This window comes from Rattus norvegicus, chromosome 7 (genome assembly GCF_036323735.1).
Source record: "Rattus norvegicus strain BN/NHsdMcwi chromosome 7, GRCr8, whole genome shotgun sequence".
NCBI classification, from domain to species: domain Eukaryota; kingdom Metazoa; phylum Chordata; class Mammalia; order Rodentia; family Muridae; genus Rattus; species Rattus norvegicus.
In genome coordinates this window covers 4,875,102-4,891,164 of record NC_086025.1, presented here as the reverse complement: position 1 = coordinate 4,891,164, position 16,063 = coordinate 4,875,102, and the positions used below count along the sequence as shown (strand labels likewise).

At 35.0% G+C, this 16,063-nt stretch overlaps 1 pseudogene; it reads left to right on the top strand.

Annotated features, from left to right (window-relative positions):
• On the top strand, positions 3,496-4,442 carry Olr974-ps (olfactory receptor pseudogene 974; annotated as a pseudogene).

Here is a 16,063-nt window from a genome sequence, read left to right as displayed (position 1 = left end):
GTTAACCTTGGCATTAAAATAAGATGCTTATACACAAAGAAATAAGTTAATATATATTTGGTTTATACCACAACAAAATATCAACTTTAAGTCAATCATAAAAATTTAATACCTGATATTTTTAAAGTCTTGAACAAAAAACTTGGAGGTCAACTTGACATTGGTCTTTTATTTAAAATTTTTCTTTTTTTTTCTGTGTATGGGTATTTTCCTGGCACATATGTCTCAATACCACACGTATATAGTGCTTGTAGAGACCAAAAGAAGGTGTTATACTTCTTGAGATTGGAGTTACATATTATTGTATAATCATATGGGTATTTAGATTCAAATTGTTGTCATCTGGAAGAACAACCAGAACTCTTAACCATAGAGTCATTTTTCTAGTCCCAATGACGTTGTTCTTAGTGATAATTTGAAAACATGATAAAGGAACAAAAATAAGATTATACTAAAGTAAAAATGAAACAAAACAAAACAAATAAACAAAAACTCCAACAGAATTAAATAGTCTATAGAAACATAGAATGTGTTTATAAACCAGAAAACCAACAGGGAACTAATTTTGAAAATGTATAGCAACAGCGGTGAATTATTGCTGCTCCTGATAAGCATTTTTCTGACTTTTCTAAGTCATTTATGACACTCCTCTGGGCTGCTTTTTCCAAAGCTTTGATACAAACAATGATACCTTTTGTTATTCTTAATTAATAGTTTGAAGCAGTGATCTCCAGAGAAGAGTCTGCCACCCTAATTTCCATACGATACCCCTGGAAGCAGAAAGCATTGGAACTAGAACATTTATAAGTGCACAGCTGGCTATGAGTCATCTCTTTGATCTAAGATTTGTGTATGTTTCAGCAATGAGTGTATATAATTCTTATTAGCTCTGCTTTTTACTTCATCTTTAAGAACAGCATCTAATTGGAGCACTAGAATGACAGTGATCTATACACAAAGAGCTAAATTTTACAAAATTCAGCCCATCAGATGGTACAAGCTAAAATTGACACCATGATCTCGAGATTCCACAGTAAATGTGAATTTGAAGGAACATGGAAATTCTTTATTGAAGTATACGATACATTGTGGATTTTTTCTACAAAAATGTTTGTAATGAACATTTCTACAAAATAGTAAAACATAAAAATGATCACCCATACAATTGAAATTATCTTTTACAAAGCAGAATGGTTAATTTACACAAGAATGTGAGTCCATTTATATTTTAATTTAATTTTATAATTTGAACTTTAGAATGTGAAATGTCCATGCTGATTTTACATTAATTTTGTAATGTGAAACTAAGGCAAATGCACAGTAAGTCCAGTTAAAGGAATTGTGGTTGGAAAACTGAGTTTTTATTTTATAATATGTTCTAAATGGTAGATATTTTACGATTGTATTTTAACTGATTAAATTTTTATATTTACACTATTACATCTACATTTGTTTCTCTTTGACTATTTTATAAAGTGGTGTAAAATGCTATAATGAGGAATTCTTGTGATTTGGTAATACTATAAGTCTATGTCTGTGAAGCTCATATCATTCAGGAATGACTAATATTTAGGCATCTTTTCAAATATAAGCATTATGGATAACAGGAAAATAGAAAATATGCCCATTTGATGAAAGCTTGTAAGTACTTAGTAACTAAAGCCTGAACATCTTAAGATGTCAATCTTAAAATTATTCACTAATACTGATTTTGTTTTTTGTTTTTTGTTTTTTTTTTTTTTTTTGCAAAAAGGTTTATAAAATAGCATATGGAAAAAACAAATATTAATCAGATAAATTACATCTGTAGCTACAAGGTACTTCCACGGCGACCCTCCCAGCCTTTTAAATGAGCTCTGCCCCCAGCATGAAAGCTGCTTTTCAAAGCAACCTGTGACTGTTCTGTTATTTTTCTTTTTATGTACTTAGCCTTTGGGATCCTCACCTGTGAAAATATATATATTGCGGGTTTTAACCTAAGACCATTGTCACTGGACAATTTCCGGTATGTTCTGGCTGGCATGAACAAGTTTCAGCCAGTTGCATCCTCCTGTGTTTTGCTCTTTGGTGGTCCCTCCGTAGCTAGGACAGACAAGGAGAACCTGTCTTTCTGTCCTGGTGGCAGAAGAAGCACATTCTTATTGTCACGCGGACAGCTATAGCAGCCGATGGCTTGACCGAATCTCCGCCAGAGGTCTCTGCACATTTCAAACCTTTGCTGTTTTGTCAGTTTCTTGTCCGCATCTGTGATAAATCTCTGAATATTCTGTAATTAAATTAATTTCTCGTGACAGTGATTAGTGTGCAGTTAAATCCCCCCATGAAGTAATTATTTCCCTGTTTTTAGCTGCGGATTTTTTTTTAACCAATGACTTCTTCACAGTTCGCTTCCTGTTTTGTGTCTCGGCTTAGACGTTTTATATGGTATTTAGTTTGATAGGGTAGAAAGCCATTCCGCGTGAACACGGTGGGGCGCTTGCGCTCACACGCACATACTCACACGTTAGTTGGGAAGCTGATTCTACGAATATATAGAAAAAAAGCATCAGGCTTAGTATTTTTTCGCAAAGTGATGGATACATTCCTCTTTATTTATTAATCACTGGCTTGATGTTAGAGTTCTTTGAAGATTGACTTTAAGAATTGGATCAAAATATTGTGAATATTGCAGCTTAATAAATGTTTACTGTAATGTTAAAAAAAAGGAATAAAAATAGGAAAGAAGGTGTGCTAGTAAACTCTTTAAAGGGAAGAGAGCACCAACTGCTTATGCAATACCAAACTGTCTGCCCTGAAGCTATACACAAGTAACACTATACAGACTGAGCAGGTTGTACTTATGTATTTAGGAATACATGTTAATTCATGTATTGAAGAGAAAAAGGGCTATTAATCAGAAAAACAGCAAGGAAATGAGGTCATGGGAACGTTGAGTAAAAGGAAAGAGAAGGAAATATTATAATTCAACTATAATTTCAAAAAAATAAATTAAATCCACAAATAGTTAAGAACAAGGGGCACAGTAGTCCAGGCTATTTCACAGTCTCAAGAAGGAGTTCAGAAGATCCTGCCCTACATGACAGTAGAGGCCATTTGGAAGTGAATGTGCTTATTTGCATTTGCAAATTAATGAAAAATGAAAATATTCTGGTTTTTTTTTTTTGAGGGGGGATGCACAGGGATGGAGGAGTGGATTATGAGAAGAAGGCTAATAAAAACCAGACTAGGACAAGTTTATAATTAACCTATGGCATATAATTATGTGTTATCTGAAATTTTGGGCTAGAGAATATTTGAAAACTGTTTTTACAATTCCCCAAAAGTCAATAACATAAAATCAGGTTTTAAATGTTTTCTAGCCCGGAATTTCAGGGGACCAGAAGAGGACAGCATTTGGGATGTAAATAAATAACAAAACAAAACATCACTAATGAACATAAAATATTTTGTTTTTTTTAGTTTCCTATGTTTGTTTGCGAAGGCTCACAAACGAGGATGAAAAATCAGTCAATGGAACTTGACTTCATTCTTTTGGGATTGACAGATGACCCTGGATTGCAAATTGTGGTTTTTCTATTTCTCTTTCTCAATTACATGATGAGCCTAGTGGGGAACTTAGTCATTGTGCTCCTCACCTTGCTGGACCCTCGCCTCAAAACTCCAATGTATTTCTTTCTCCGTAATTTCTCCTTTTTGGAAATCATGTTCATAACAGTGTGTATTCCCAGATTCTTGACAACCATTGTGACTGGAGACAAAACTATTTCCTATAATAATTGTGCATCTCAGTTGTTTTTCATTCTTTTACTGGGAGTCACAGAATTTTATCTCCTGGCTGCCATGTCCTATGACCGATATGTTGCCATCTGCAGACCATTACACTACCCTATCATCATGAACAGGAGAGTGTGTTACCAACTTGTCCTCAGCTCCTGGGTGATTGGGTTCTTAATCATCTTTCCCCCATTGGCAATGGGTCTGAAGCTGGATTTCTGTGATTCCAGGGTAATTGATCATTTTATGTGTGAAACTTCTCCTATTTTGCAGATCTCCTGCACAGACACTCATGTCCTAGAAATGATGTCCTTTGTCTTATCAGTGGTGACACTTGTAGTTACACTGGTATTAGTGAGTCTCTCTTATTCTTTCATCATTAAGACTATTATTAATTTCCCTTCTGCACAGCAAAGAACCAAAGCCTTCTCCACCTGCACTTCCCACATGATTATTTTCTCCATATCATATGGTAGTTGTATCTTTGTGTATATTAAACCATCTGCAAGAGAGAGAGAGTAGCTGTGTCTAAAGGTGTAGCTTTGCTGTATACTTCAATTGCCCCTCTCCTGAACCCCTTTATTTATACATTAAGAAACCAGCAGGTAAAAGAAGTCTTCTGGGATATAGTACAAAAGACTGTGAGCTTTTCAAAACACAAAGTTTAAAACATGGTAACATTTGAGGAATTTCAAAGAAAAAAAATTTTAAGAGAACAAAATCATTCTGAGGTTAAAAAATACAAATATATCAACAGTTAATATAAAATATGTCAATTTGAAAGAGAACAAGAATGGGTATACAAGAAGATGTGGAAGGAGGGAAAGGAGGAGAGAAATGCAGCTGTAAACTGCAACCATACATTAAAAATGAAAGTCTACTTCATATGATTGTTTTCCTATGTCATCAGTTATTTCATGTATAGGAAGTTTTTCTGAAGAACCCTGTAACTCCGCGCCACCTTACAATTTACTTTCCCATGAAAGGTTGCACTCTGCAATAACTACCTACCTTCCTCCAATTCCTTTCTAAAAGTATCTCTATGTGTATATGTTATCTTTTATTACATACTCATTTCCAGAAATCATTGCATTGAATAAAATAAACATTGTATAATAGCAATTTTCTGTGTGTTATTTGTTATTTGATTGAACATCAATGATATATATATATATATATGTATATTTATATATATTTCTACTCATTTTGGAGAATGCATTACTTTTATCTCAGTAGACTTTAATATCTGTAAAGCACACAAATACTTAAAACAAATATTGTTCTGTGGTGCTAAATTATTACTATATTAAATGTCTCAAACATACTGGGGCATAGGTTGATGTCTTTATGAAGGTGAGGATGGCACAGGATTGGTCAAGGACCATTGGACAGTAATAAGTAAGGCAGGTACAAAATTTTTGTAAGGCAGGAGAAAGGAGGAAAACAGGAGAACCAAGATGGAGGCAGAGAAGGATGACTCAGATCCATGTGGCCTTAAATGGCCATAGGTAGTTATGAATATTTTTTAAGGGATAGATTTCTATAGGTCAATTTTTCTTATCTAGGTAGGTGGTTTATATCATTATCAATTGGTTGTGTGTTTTTTGTGTGGATGTATTGTGGGTTGAAATTTTAACATATAAATCTGATTATTAATTTACAACTTTTTGAGTCTTGATTTTAACTGGTTGTTGGGACTTTATACCATAACCATTAGGAGGTGGATGCTGGGAATATTAACAGAGCAGTGGAAGAGGGTTAGAAGAGGATAGCCCCTGCTTGGACCCCAAGGTAGATGCTGAGCAGGTGAGCAGAGTCCACAGTAAAAGAGTTGTGAGATAGGCGATCTCTGTATGAAACTGGCATGGCAGCAACCCACCTTAGGAACTAAATGGATGAGAGATTGCTAACAGGCTCAAAGAGTAGGTCATTGGCAGTGTGAGATAGAGTTTAGTGAGTGTGATGCTTTGCTGACTGAGATGAAAATATCCCACAGGTGCCATGTGGCCCTAAGATTCCAGGACTAACACAGGATAAAATATTCTAATTTTAATAATTATCACCACAGTGGCAGATGGGTGACTTTGTGGAATTTCAAGGTAAATTATTTCAAGATGTCAGGAGCTATCATCATAAGAAAAGCTAATAACTGACAGGTAATCTTCCTGAGATGGTCTACCTCAGCTTTAAAAAAAATCCATAACATATTTACTCCTATAGACAAAGCCCAGGATAAAATCATTTTAGAAAAAAAATTTCTGATATTAATATGCGTTTTCTGATACTATATAACAATCATTATTTATTAGCCAACATTTTTTAGTAGATCTCTGCAAATCTACAAAGATGTACTGTCTTTTAGTGATACATGCAAATAGATGGCTTCTCAATTATTTATGATGATCCTAAAAGAATTCCTAAAATTGTACCAGTATTTTTTAAGCTTTTTTGTATTAGGACTATTATTAGGTCCCTTCTTATAGTCACAACTGCTACCAGTCTTCCATGTGCCACTCGTTAATTGCATCTGAGAGTAAACAGACTTTCAACATCCGGAGCACATTCCAAGAGTTTGTAAAGCTATTAGCCAAAGGTCATAAAAAGGAAACTAATGACTTACTATAGGTACTGGGATAGAAGATAAAATATTGACTGGTTTTATCTATACAAAACTTCACTAATAACTTAGCCATTACTTCTCTTGATAAACCTGTGGAGCTGTGACAGGTGAAAAATGTTTAGCTAGACAAACAATTAATCCTAATGGATATACATGTAAACAATTTCTGTTGCAAGCTTCTATTTCAATTTATGATTTGAATTTATGTGTAAACTTGTGATGAACTTTTTACCATGTGCTCACGTATTCTGAAAGATATATAAATGCTGAGGAGAAAGGAGTGAGTAAATTTCTTTTTTCCCATTTCAAATCTTTCTGCTTTTGACCCTTTTTCTTAGAGAGCTTTCATAGTTACCTTTTTACAACTTAGAAATAAACGCTAAATTCACATTTCAACGTGTTTCTTTTCTTCCTGCAAATTTAACTAGCAGGCCGAAAGTTACAGTTGTGCAGTTTCGGCTGAGATAGAAAAAAAGGCTACATTACTTAATCCCTGCCTGTTGCTTGGCTAAAGGTGTTAATCACTCAAACTGGCGACTTTTAACACTCAGAATAAGAAAGAAAGTTTTTAGGACTTTTTAGAACTTAACATCAGCCAGCATTCAGTGTAGATTGAGAGCTAGAGTGTCTGGAGACTATCAGTCTTTAAAGCCACACGAGAATCCTACTCTGAGTCTTGTTTCAACCTGCTCCAGATCACAAGTCTCACGGCATCAAGAGAACATAATCATGCTAGAAAAAAAATCATACAAATATATCAACAATTAATGTAAAAAAATGTGAATTTGAAAGAGATCAAGGACAGGTATGAGAGGATACCTGGAATGAAGAACAGGAGAGAAATCCAAATATAATTTCAAAATAAAAAAATGGTAAAAAATACATTAAATGAAAGAGGACTGGTATATGCTTGTACAAATTCTACAAAAGTGCTAAATAACTCTGTATATCATGCATTGCAAAGTGAGCATAAGAAATAGTTAAGAAAGCCTTTAAAAATTATCTCAAGATAAGTCAGGATTATTTAGGAATAAAAACACTTTCTATGCCATGGTGAGCACTTGAGTTTGATTCTAAGAAACCACAGTGAGAACTTTCCCCAGGAATTTTCCTCTGACTTCCATACATGCACTTCACATCCCTGTACCACACCCTTGCCCCCCCCCCACCTTAGCAGATACTCAGTACAAATTAAACCCACATTTCTGCCCTAGATTTTTTGTATATTACACGGGAGAAATGTAGCCACAGAATTGTTCAGTTATTTTATTGGGAATATGTACCACTCAGTAAAGATAACATGTGAACATCTAAAGACACGTAGAAACCTATGTCGCAGCTCACTTAATGTGATGATGAAGGGGAAAGCAACAAGACAAGAGAGGTAGACAGATGAAAACATGACAGGATCTGTTATTCTGAAGAGTGCATACCTGAACATTTCATATCAAAAATATCTACATAAACTTGTAAAAGAATTTGCTGGAAAAAAGTTAAAATATTCTTGTCTTGCTTTTAATTGGTGAATTGTATTACATATGTTTTGAGTACAAATGTGATATGAAATACACGTACATATTGTCAAATAATCAAGCCATGTATATATTACCTCATACATTTTTCATTTCTTTGTGACATTCCAAGTTTTCATTTCTAGTGTTTCTTAGTTGAGAAGTCTGGGACATAATCAATATATATTTTATGTGCACCTTGTGTTTTGAAATATATTCTGTATCTAGTTTTTTCAATTGGAGAAGCCATTGTAAGTGTTTGCTAGATGGACACCAGTATTAACCCTTTAATCTAGAGAGACTATTCTTGTACATAATAGTGTATGTAATCTTATTAAATACTGAGATGTGCTATATCTTCTAACTATCATCGCATTTGATTTTTAATCCTTTAAGACTTCCACTTAACACATAGGTGAATGAAACATGGTGTTTCCCCTCACCCCCACCTCTTCTCTACCTTCCAGATTGATCCCATTGTGGTCAGAATGAAGGTTTCCTGAGGTCCAGGTTACTATAATAACTATTGCTATAAGTGAAAGCCTTTATTTCACTAATAAATATTATTTATTTCCTCTTATAAGGCAAAGCAAGAAAAAAATTACTTTATTTTGTTGAAGAGATTTTTAACTAACTACTATTTTATGTTCTAATTTGGATTATTTATTCATAAACTAATCTTACAGTATAAGCAGAACTTTCTACCTTGTCTCACAATTTCCAGTAATTGGAACCTCACACCAGAAGACAGAATCCTTACTCTCTTTATAGTGTTAGATAAGTGGCTAGTCTGTGTTTCATGCTTTAGAACTGAGCTGAGTAACTCACTGAGGCACTGGTATCATTTTAACATTTTTTGTTTTTACTAAGTTTTTTGTTATTTTACCTTTAAACTTTCTAGAGGACAAAAGGTTTTAAGGTTTGTTTGTTTGTTTCTGTTAATAGACATACATTTTATTTCTCAGTTTCTCTGTCTCACTGAAATCTCATAAGCTTACAAGGAAACCATGGCTCTATTACTGTTGTGGTTCAAAATTTACTGACTGATGAAGAAAAAAATCCACTAAGGGCTTTTTCTTTTTGCACAATAATGTAAAATGGTTACAATGTGGCAACTTCAGAAGTTCCAAATAACCTCATTTAGTAATGCAAATACTCTGCCATTTTCATACAATTTTGTGGAAATAAGGAAACATATTTTTATTTATTTTATTTTATATTTTTAACTATTCACTTTATAGCTCACTCACTGCCCCCCTTCCCGACACCCCCTCCACATACAATATGTCCATATCACCACATCCCTTCTCATTTGAGCAAATGGGCTCCCCCTGGATATCCCCACACCCTGGCACTTTAAGTAATAGGCTAGGTGCTTGTCTGAGGCCAGACAAGGCAGCCCAGCTAGAATATATCCCATGTACAGGAAATAGCTTTAGGGATATTCCCTTTTCCAGTTGTTTGGGACCTACATGAAGGACAAGGTGCACATCTGCTGTACATGAACACGGAGGCCTAGGTCCAGACCATGTATGCTGTTTGTTTGGTGGTTTAGGCTCTGAGATCATGCAAGGGTCTATCTCGGTTAATTGATTCTGTTGGTCTTCCTGTGGACTTCCTATTCAATTTGGGGCCTATAATTCTTCCTCCTATTCTTCCGTAAAAGTCCCCAAGCACAATCCACTATTTGGCTGTGGGTTTCTGTATCTGTCTGAGTTATCTGCTGAGTGGAGCCTCTCAGAGGACAACATGCCCCTATGTACAAGCATAACAGAATATTATTAATAATGTTAGGAATTGGTGCTTTTCCATGTGATTGATCTCAATTTGGGCCAGTGTCGATTGGCCATTTCCTTGGTGTCTGCTCCATATCCCATGCTTGCATTTCTTGTACACAGGATAAATTTGGGGTTGAAAGTTTTGTGGGTGGGTTGGTGTCTCTATCACTACACTGGGGCTTGTCTGGCTACAGAAGGTGGTCTTTTCAGGTTCCATATTCCCAATTCTGTGAGTCACAGTTAACAACACCCCCATTCATGCTTGGGTGCCTACCTTATCTCAGGTCTATGCCTCATTAAGGAGATACCACTACCACTTTGTCCCTGTTAGGTGAAGATTTTCATTCATTTTCATGGTCATCTGGCATCTCTCCTGTCCTTATCCCCAACACCTGATCTGGAAACCTCCCATTCCCCTCCTAATTCGCTCTCTCTCCCAGTTCCCTCCCACTATTGGTCTCTTATAACTATTTCCCCTTCTAAGTGAGATTCAACCTTCCTTGCTTGGGCCTATGTTCTTGTTTAGCTTCTTTGTGTCTGTGGAGTATAACATGGTACATGTATTTTATGGCCAATATCCGCTTATAAGTGAGTACATACTATGCATGTCCTTTTGTGACTCTGTTACCTTATTCCGGATGATATTCTTACAAAAAGCATGATGTCTTTTTAATAGCTGCAATAGTATTCCATTGTGTCGATGTACCACATTTTCTTTATCCATTATTCAGTTTAGGAACATCTATATTAGGAACATATATATAGGAACATCTATATTTCCTGTTTCTGGCTATTATGAATAAAGTTACTATGAACATAGTTGAGCAAGTGTATTTGTGGTATGGTGAAGTATTTTTTAGGTATATGCCAAGGAGTAGTATAGCTGTGTGTTAAGGTTAAACTATTCCCAATTTTCTGAGAAACTAACAAGTTGATTTGCAAAGTAGTTGAACAAGTTTCACCCCCCATCAGCAAAGGAGTGTTCCTTTTGCACTATATTTTCTCCAGCATGTGTTGTCACTTGAGTGTTTGATCTTAGCCATCGGACAGGTAAAACATGGAATTTCAGAGTATTTTGATTTGCATTTCCCAAATGAATGGGATCTTAAACATTCCTTTACATCCTTATAAGCCATTAGACATTTCTTTGTTGAGAATTCTCTATTTAGTTATGTATCTGATTTTTAGTTTATTTGGTTTGTTGGTGTCTAGTTTCTTGGGTTCTGTTTGTATTTTGGATATTAATCTTCTGTTGAGTGCAGTGTTGATGAAGATCTTTCTCCATTCTGTAGTCTGCCATTTTTCCTATTGATGGTGACCTTTGCCTGACAGAAAAATTTCAGTTTTATGAGATCCCATTTAGTAATTTTTGATCTTGGTGTCTAAGCTATTAGTGTTCTATTTAGTATATTATCTGCTGTGCCAATGAGTTCAAGGAAGTTCCACAGTTTATATTCTAGTAAATTTACTATATCTAGATTTAGGTTAAGGTCTTTAATCAACTTGGACTTGACAAATGCAGGGTGATGAATATGGATTTGTTACCATTCTTCTATATGCAGACATAAAGGTAAATGAGCACCATTTGTTGAAGATGCTTTTTTTCACTGAATGTCTCTATTATTTGTCAAAAAACAAGTGTCTTTAAATGTATGGGTTTATTTCTGAATCATTAGTTCTATTTCACAGATTGAAATGTCTTTTATAATTTGGTTTTTATTACCGTAGACCAGCTTCCATTTTTTATTGTAAACAATTGTTTTAACCATTCTGGGTTTTTTGTTTGTTTGTTTATTTGTTTTGTTTTTCAATATGAAGTTGAGACATGCTTTTTTTCAAGACCTATTAAGAATTGCATTGGAAGTTTGATGGCAATTACATTGAATCTGTAGATAGATTTTGGTATGATGGCCATTTTTACTATACTAATACTACTGATATATGAGCATGAAAGATCTTTCCTTTTTTCTTTTATTAGATATCTTTTTTATTTACATTTCAAATGTTTTTCCCTTTCCTGGTTTCATGTCCATAAGCCCTCTATCGCATCCCTCTCCCCATCTTCTATAAGGGTGTTCCCCTCCCCATACACCCACTCTGCATCCCCTGACATTTCCCTACACTGGGGGTTCAACCTTGGCAAGATCAAGGGCTTTTCCTTTCATTGGTACCCAACAAGGGTATGCTCTGCTACATATATGACTGGAGCCACGGGTCAGTCCTTGCATAGTCTTTGGGTAGTGCTTTATTCACTGAGAGCTCTGGTTGGTTGGCATTGTTGTTTTTACGAAGTTTTAAGCCCCTTCAGCTCTCTCAATATTTTCTCTAATTCCTCCAAAGAGGGTCCCATTCTCAGTTCAATGGTTTGCTCATAATATTAACCTCTATATTTGGCATACTGATTGTGTCTCTCAGGAGACATCTATATCTGACTTCTGTCGCAATTTCTTAACTTCATCAATCTTATCTAATTATCTATGAGTTTCATGAAGTCATTGTTTTGGTTAGCTGAACAGTATTCGATTGTGTAGATGTACCACATTTTCTGTATCCACTCCTCTGTTGAAGGGCATCTGAATCATTCTAGCTTCTGGCTATTATAAATAAGGCAACTATCGTCATAGTGGAGCATGTTTCTTTGTTGTATGTCTGAGCGTTTTTGGGTATATGCCCAGGAGATGTATAGCTGGGTCCTCAGGTAGTGCAAAAAGACATTTTCAGAGGAACCTCCAGAAAGATTTCCAGAGTGGTTGGATCAGGTTGCAATCTGAACAACAATGGAGGAATGTTCCTCTTTCTCCACATCCTCACCAGCATCTGCTGTCACCTGAGATTTGATCTTAGCCATTCTGACTGGTGTGAGGTGGAATCTCAGGGTTGTTTTGATTTGCATTTCCCTGATAATTAAGAATGTTGAACATTTCTTTAGGTACTTCTCCGCCACTCGATATTCCTCAGCTGAGAATTGTTTGTTTAGTCTGTACCCCATTTTTGATAGGGTTATTCAGCTCTGTGGAGTCTAACCTCTTGAGTTCTTTGTATATTTTGGATAGTAACCCCACTATCGGATGTAAGATTGGTAAAGATCTTTTCCCAATTTGTTGGTTGCTGTTTTGTCCTAATGACAGTGTTCTTTGCCTTACAGAACCTTTGCAGTTTTATGAGGTCCCATTTGTCGATTCTTGATCTTAGAGCATAAACCATTGGCGTTTTGTTCAGGAAATTTTCCACAATGCCCATGGGATCGAGACTCTTCCCCACTTTTTCTTCTGTTAGTTTTAGTGTATCTGGTTTGATGTGGAGGTCCTTGATCCACTTGGGCTTAAGCTTTGTACAGGGTGATAAAACTGGATCGACTTGCATTCTTCTATATAGTAACCTCTGGTTGAATCAGCACAATTTTTTGAAAATACTATCTTTTTTCAATTGGACGCTCCTTTTTCAAAGATGAAGTATCCATAAGTGTATCCATTCATTACTGGGACTTCAGTTCTAGTCTACAGATCAACCTTTGTGTCTCTGTACCAATACCATACAGTTTTTATCACTATTTTTCTGTAATAACTATTGAGATCAGGCAGGGTGATTCCCCAAGAAGTTCTTTTATTGTTGAATGTTGTTTTCACTATTCTGGGTTGTTTTTTTTTTTTTTTTGTTATTACAAATGAATTTGCAAATTGCTCTTTCTAATTCTTTGAAGAATTGATTTGGAATTTTGGCAGGGAGTGCATTGAATCTGTAGATTGCTTTCAGTAAAATGACCATTTTTCACTATATAAATCCTGCCAATCCATGAGCATGGGAACTCTTTCCAACTTCTGAGATCTTCTTCAATTTCTTACTTCAGATACTTGAAGTTCTTATCATACAGATCTTTCACTTTCTTAGAGTCACACCAAGTTATTTTGTATTATTTGGGACTATTGTGAAGGGTGTCATTTCCCTAATTTCTTTCTCAGCCTGTTTATTCTTTGAGGAGAGGAAGGTTATTGATCTGTTTGAGATAATTTTATACCTTGACATTTTGCTGAAGTTGTTTATCATGTTAAGTAGCACTCTGATGGAAATTTTGGGCTCACTTATGCATACTATCATATCATCGGCACCTAGTGAAATTTTGACTTCTTCCCTTCCAATTATATTGTTTTGATCTCCTTTCATTTTCTGATTGCTCTGGCTGGGATTTCGAGTACTATATTGAATAAGTAGTGAGAGAGTAAGCAACCTTTTCTAGTCCCTGATTTTAGTGAGGTTGCTTCAAATTTCTTTCTGCTTGGTTTAATGTGAGCTACTGGTTGGTTGTATATTGCTTTTACTATGTTTAGGTATGGGACTTGAATTCCTGATCTTTCCAGGACTTTTATCATGAAGGGGTGTTGAATTTTGTCAAATACTTTCTCATCATCTAATGAAATAATCATGGTTTTTGTTTTCTGTGAGTTTGTTTATATAGTGAATTATATTGATGGATTTCCATATATCGAACCATCTCTGTGTCCCTGAAATAAAGCCAATTTGATCATGTTGGATGATCATTTTGATGTTTTCTTGCATTCAGTTTGCAAGATTTTCATTGAGTATTTTTTCATCAATATACATAAGGGAAATTGGTCTGAATTTCTCTTTCTTTGTTGAATCTTTGTGTGATTTTGGTATAATCATAATTGTGGCTCAATAGAAGAAATTTGTAGTGCTCCATCTGTTTCTGTTTTGTAGAATATTTTGGAGAGTATTGGTATGAGGTCTTCTATGAACGTGGGATAGAATTCTGCACTAAACCCATCTGGTCGTGGGCTTCTTTTGGTTGGGAGACCATTAATATCTGTGTCAGTTTCTTTAGGAGTTATGGGGTTGTTTAAATGGTTTATTTGTTCCTGATTTAATTTTGGTACCTGATATCTGTCTAGAAAATTGTCCATTTCCTCCAGGTTTTCCAGTTTTCTTGAGTATAGGCTTTTGTAGTAGGATCTTATGATTTATTTTTAGTGTCCGCAGATTCTGTTCTTATGTCTATCTCCCATTTCATTTTTGATTTTGTTAATTTGGATACACTCTGTACCATCTGGTTAGTCTGCTTAAGGTTTTATCTATCTTGTGGATTTTCTCAAACAACCAGCTTCTTGTTTTGTTGATTCTTTGTATAGTCCTTTTGTTTCTACTTGGTTGATTTCAGCCCTGAATTGGATTATTTCTTGCTTTCTACTCCTCTTGGGTATATTTGCTTCTTTTTGTTCTAGATCTTTCAGGTCTACTGTCAAGCTGCTAATGTATGCTCTCTCCTGTTTCCTTTTGGAGGCACTCAGCCCTCTGAGTTTTCCTCTAAAGCACTGCTTTCATTGTGTGCCATAATTTTGAGTGTGCTGTGCCTTCATTTTCATTAAATTCTAAAAAGTCTTTTCGTTCTTTCTTTCTGTCTGTCTGTCTTCCTTCCTTCCTTCCTTCCTTCCTTTCTATCTTTCTTTCTTCCTTCCTTCCTTCCTTTCTTTCTTTCTTTCTTTCTTTCTTTCTTTCTTTCTTTTTTTCTTTCTTTCTTTCTTTCTTCCTAGACCAAGTTATCATTGAATAGAACTTTGTTCAACTTCTGTTTATATGTGGGCTTTCTGTCATTTTTGTTGTTATTGAGGACCAGTCTTAGTCTTTGGTGATCTGATAGGATACATTGGATTATTTCTATATTCTTATATCTGCTGAGGCCTGTTTTGTGACTGACTATATGATGGATTTTGGAGAAGGTACCATGAGGTGCTGAGAAGATGTTATATTCTTTTGTTTTAGGATAAAATGTTCTATAAATATCTGTTAAATTCATTTGGTTCATAACTCCTGTAGGTTTCCCTGTGTCTCTGTTTAACTTCTGTTTACATGATCTGTCCATTGATGAGAGTGGGGTATTGAATCTCCTACTATTATTGTGTGAGATGAAATGTGTGATTTGAACTTTAGTAAGGTTTCTTCTTGGAATGTAGGTGCCCTTGCATTTGGAGCATAGATATTTAGTATTGAGAGTTCATCTTGGTGAATTTTACCTTTGATGAATATGAAATGTCCTTCCTTATCTAGATGATGTTTGGTTTAAAGTCGATATATATGTATGTATATATATATATATATATATATATATATATATATATATATATATATATATATTAGAATGGCTACTCCTGCTTGTTTCTTTGGACCATTTCCTTGGAAAATTGTTTTCTAGACTTTTACTGTGAGTTAGTGTCTGTCTTTGTCTCCGAGGTATATTTCCTGTATGCAGCAAAATGCTGGGTCCTCTTTACATATCCCATCTGTTAGTCTATGTCATTTTATTGGAAAATTGAGTCTATTGATATTAAGAGATATTAAGGAATAATGATTGTTTTTTCCTGTTATAT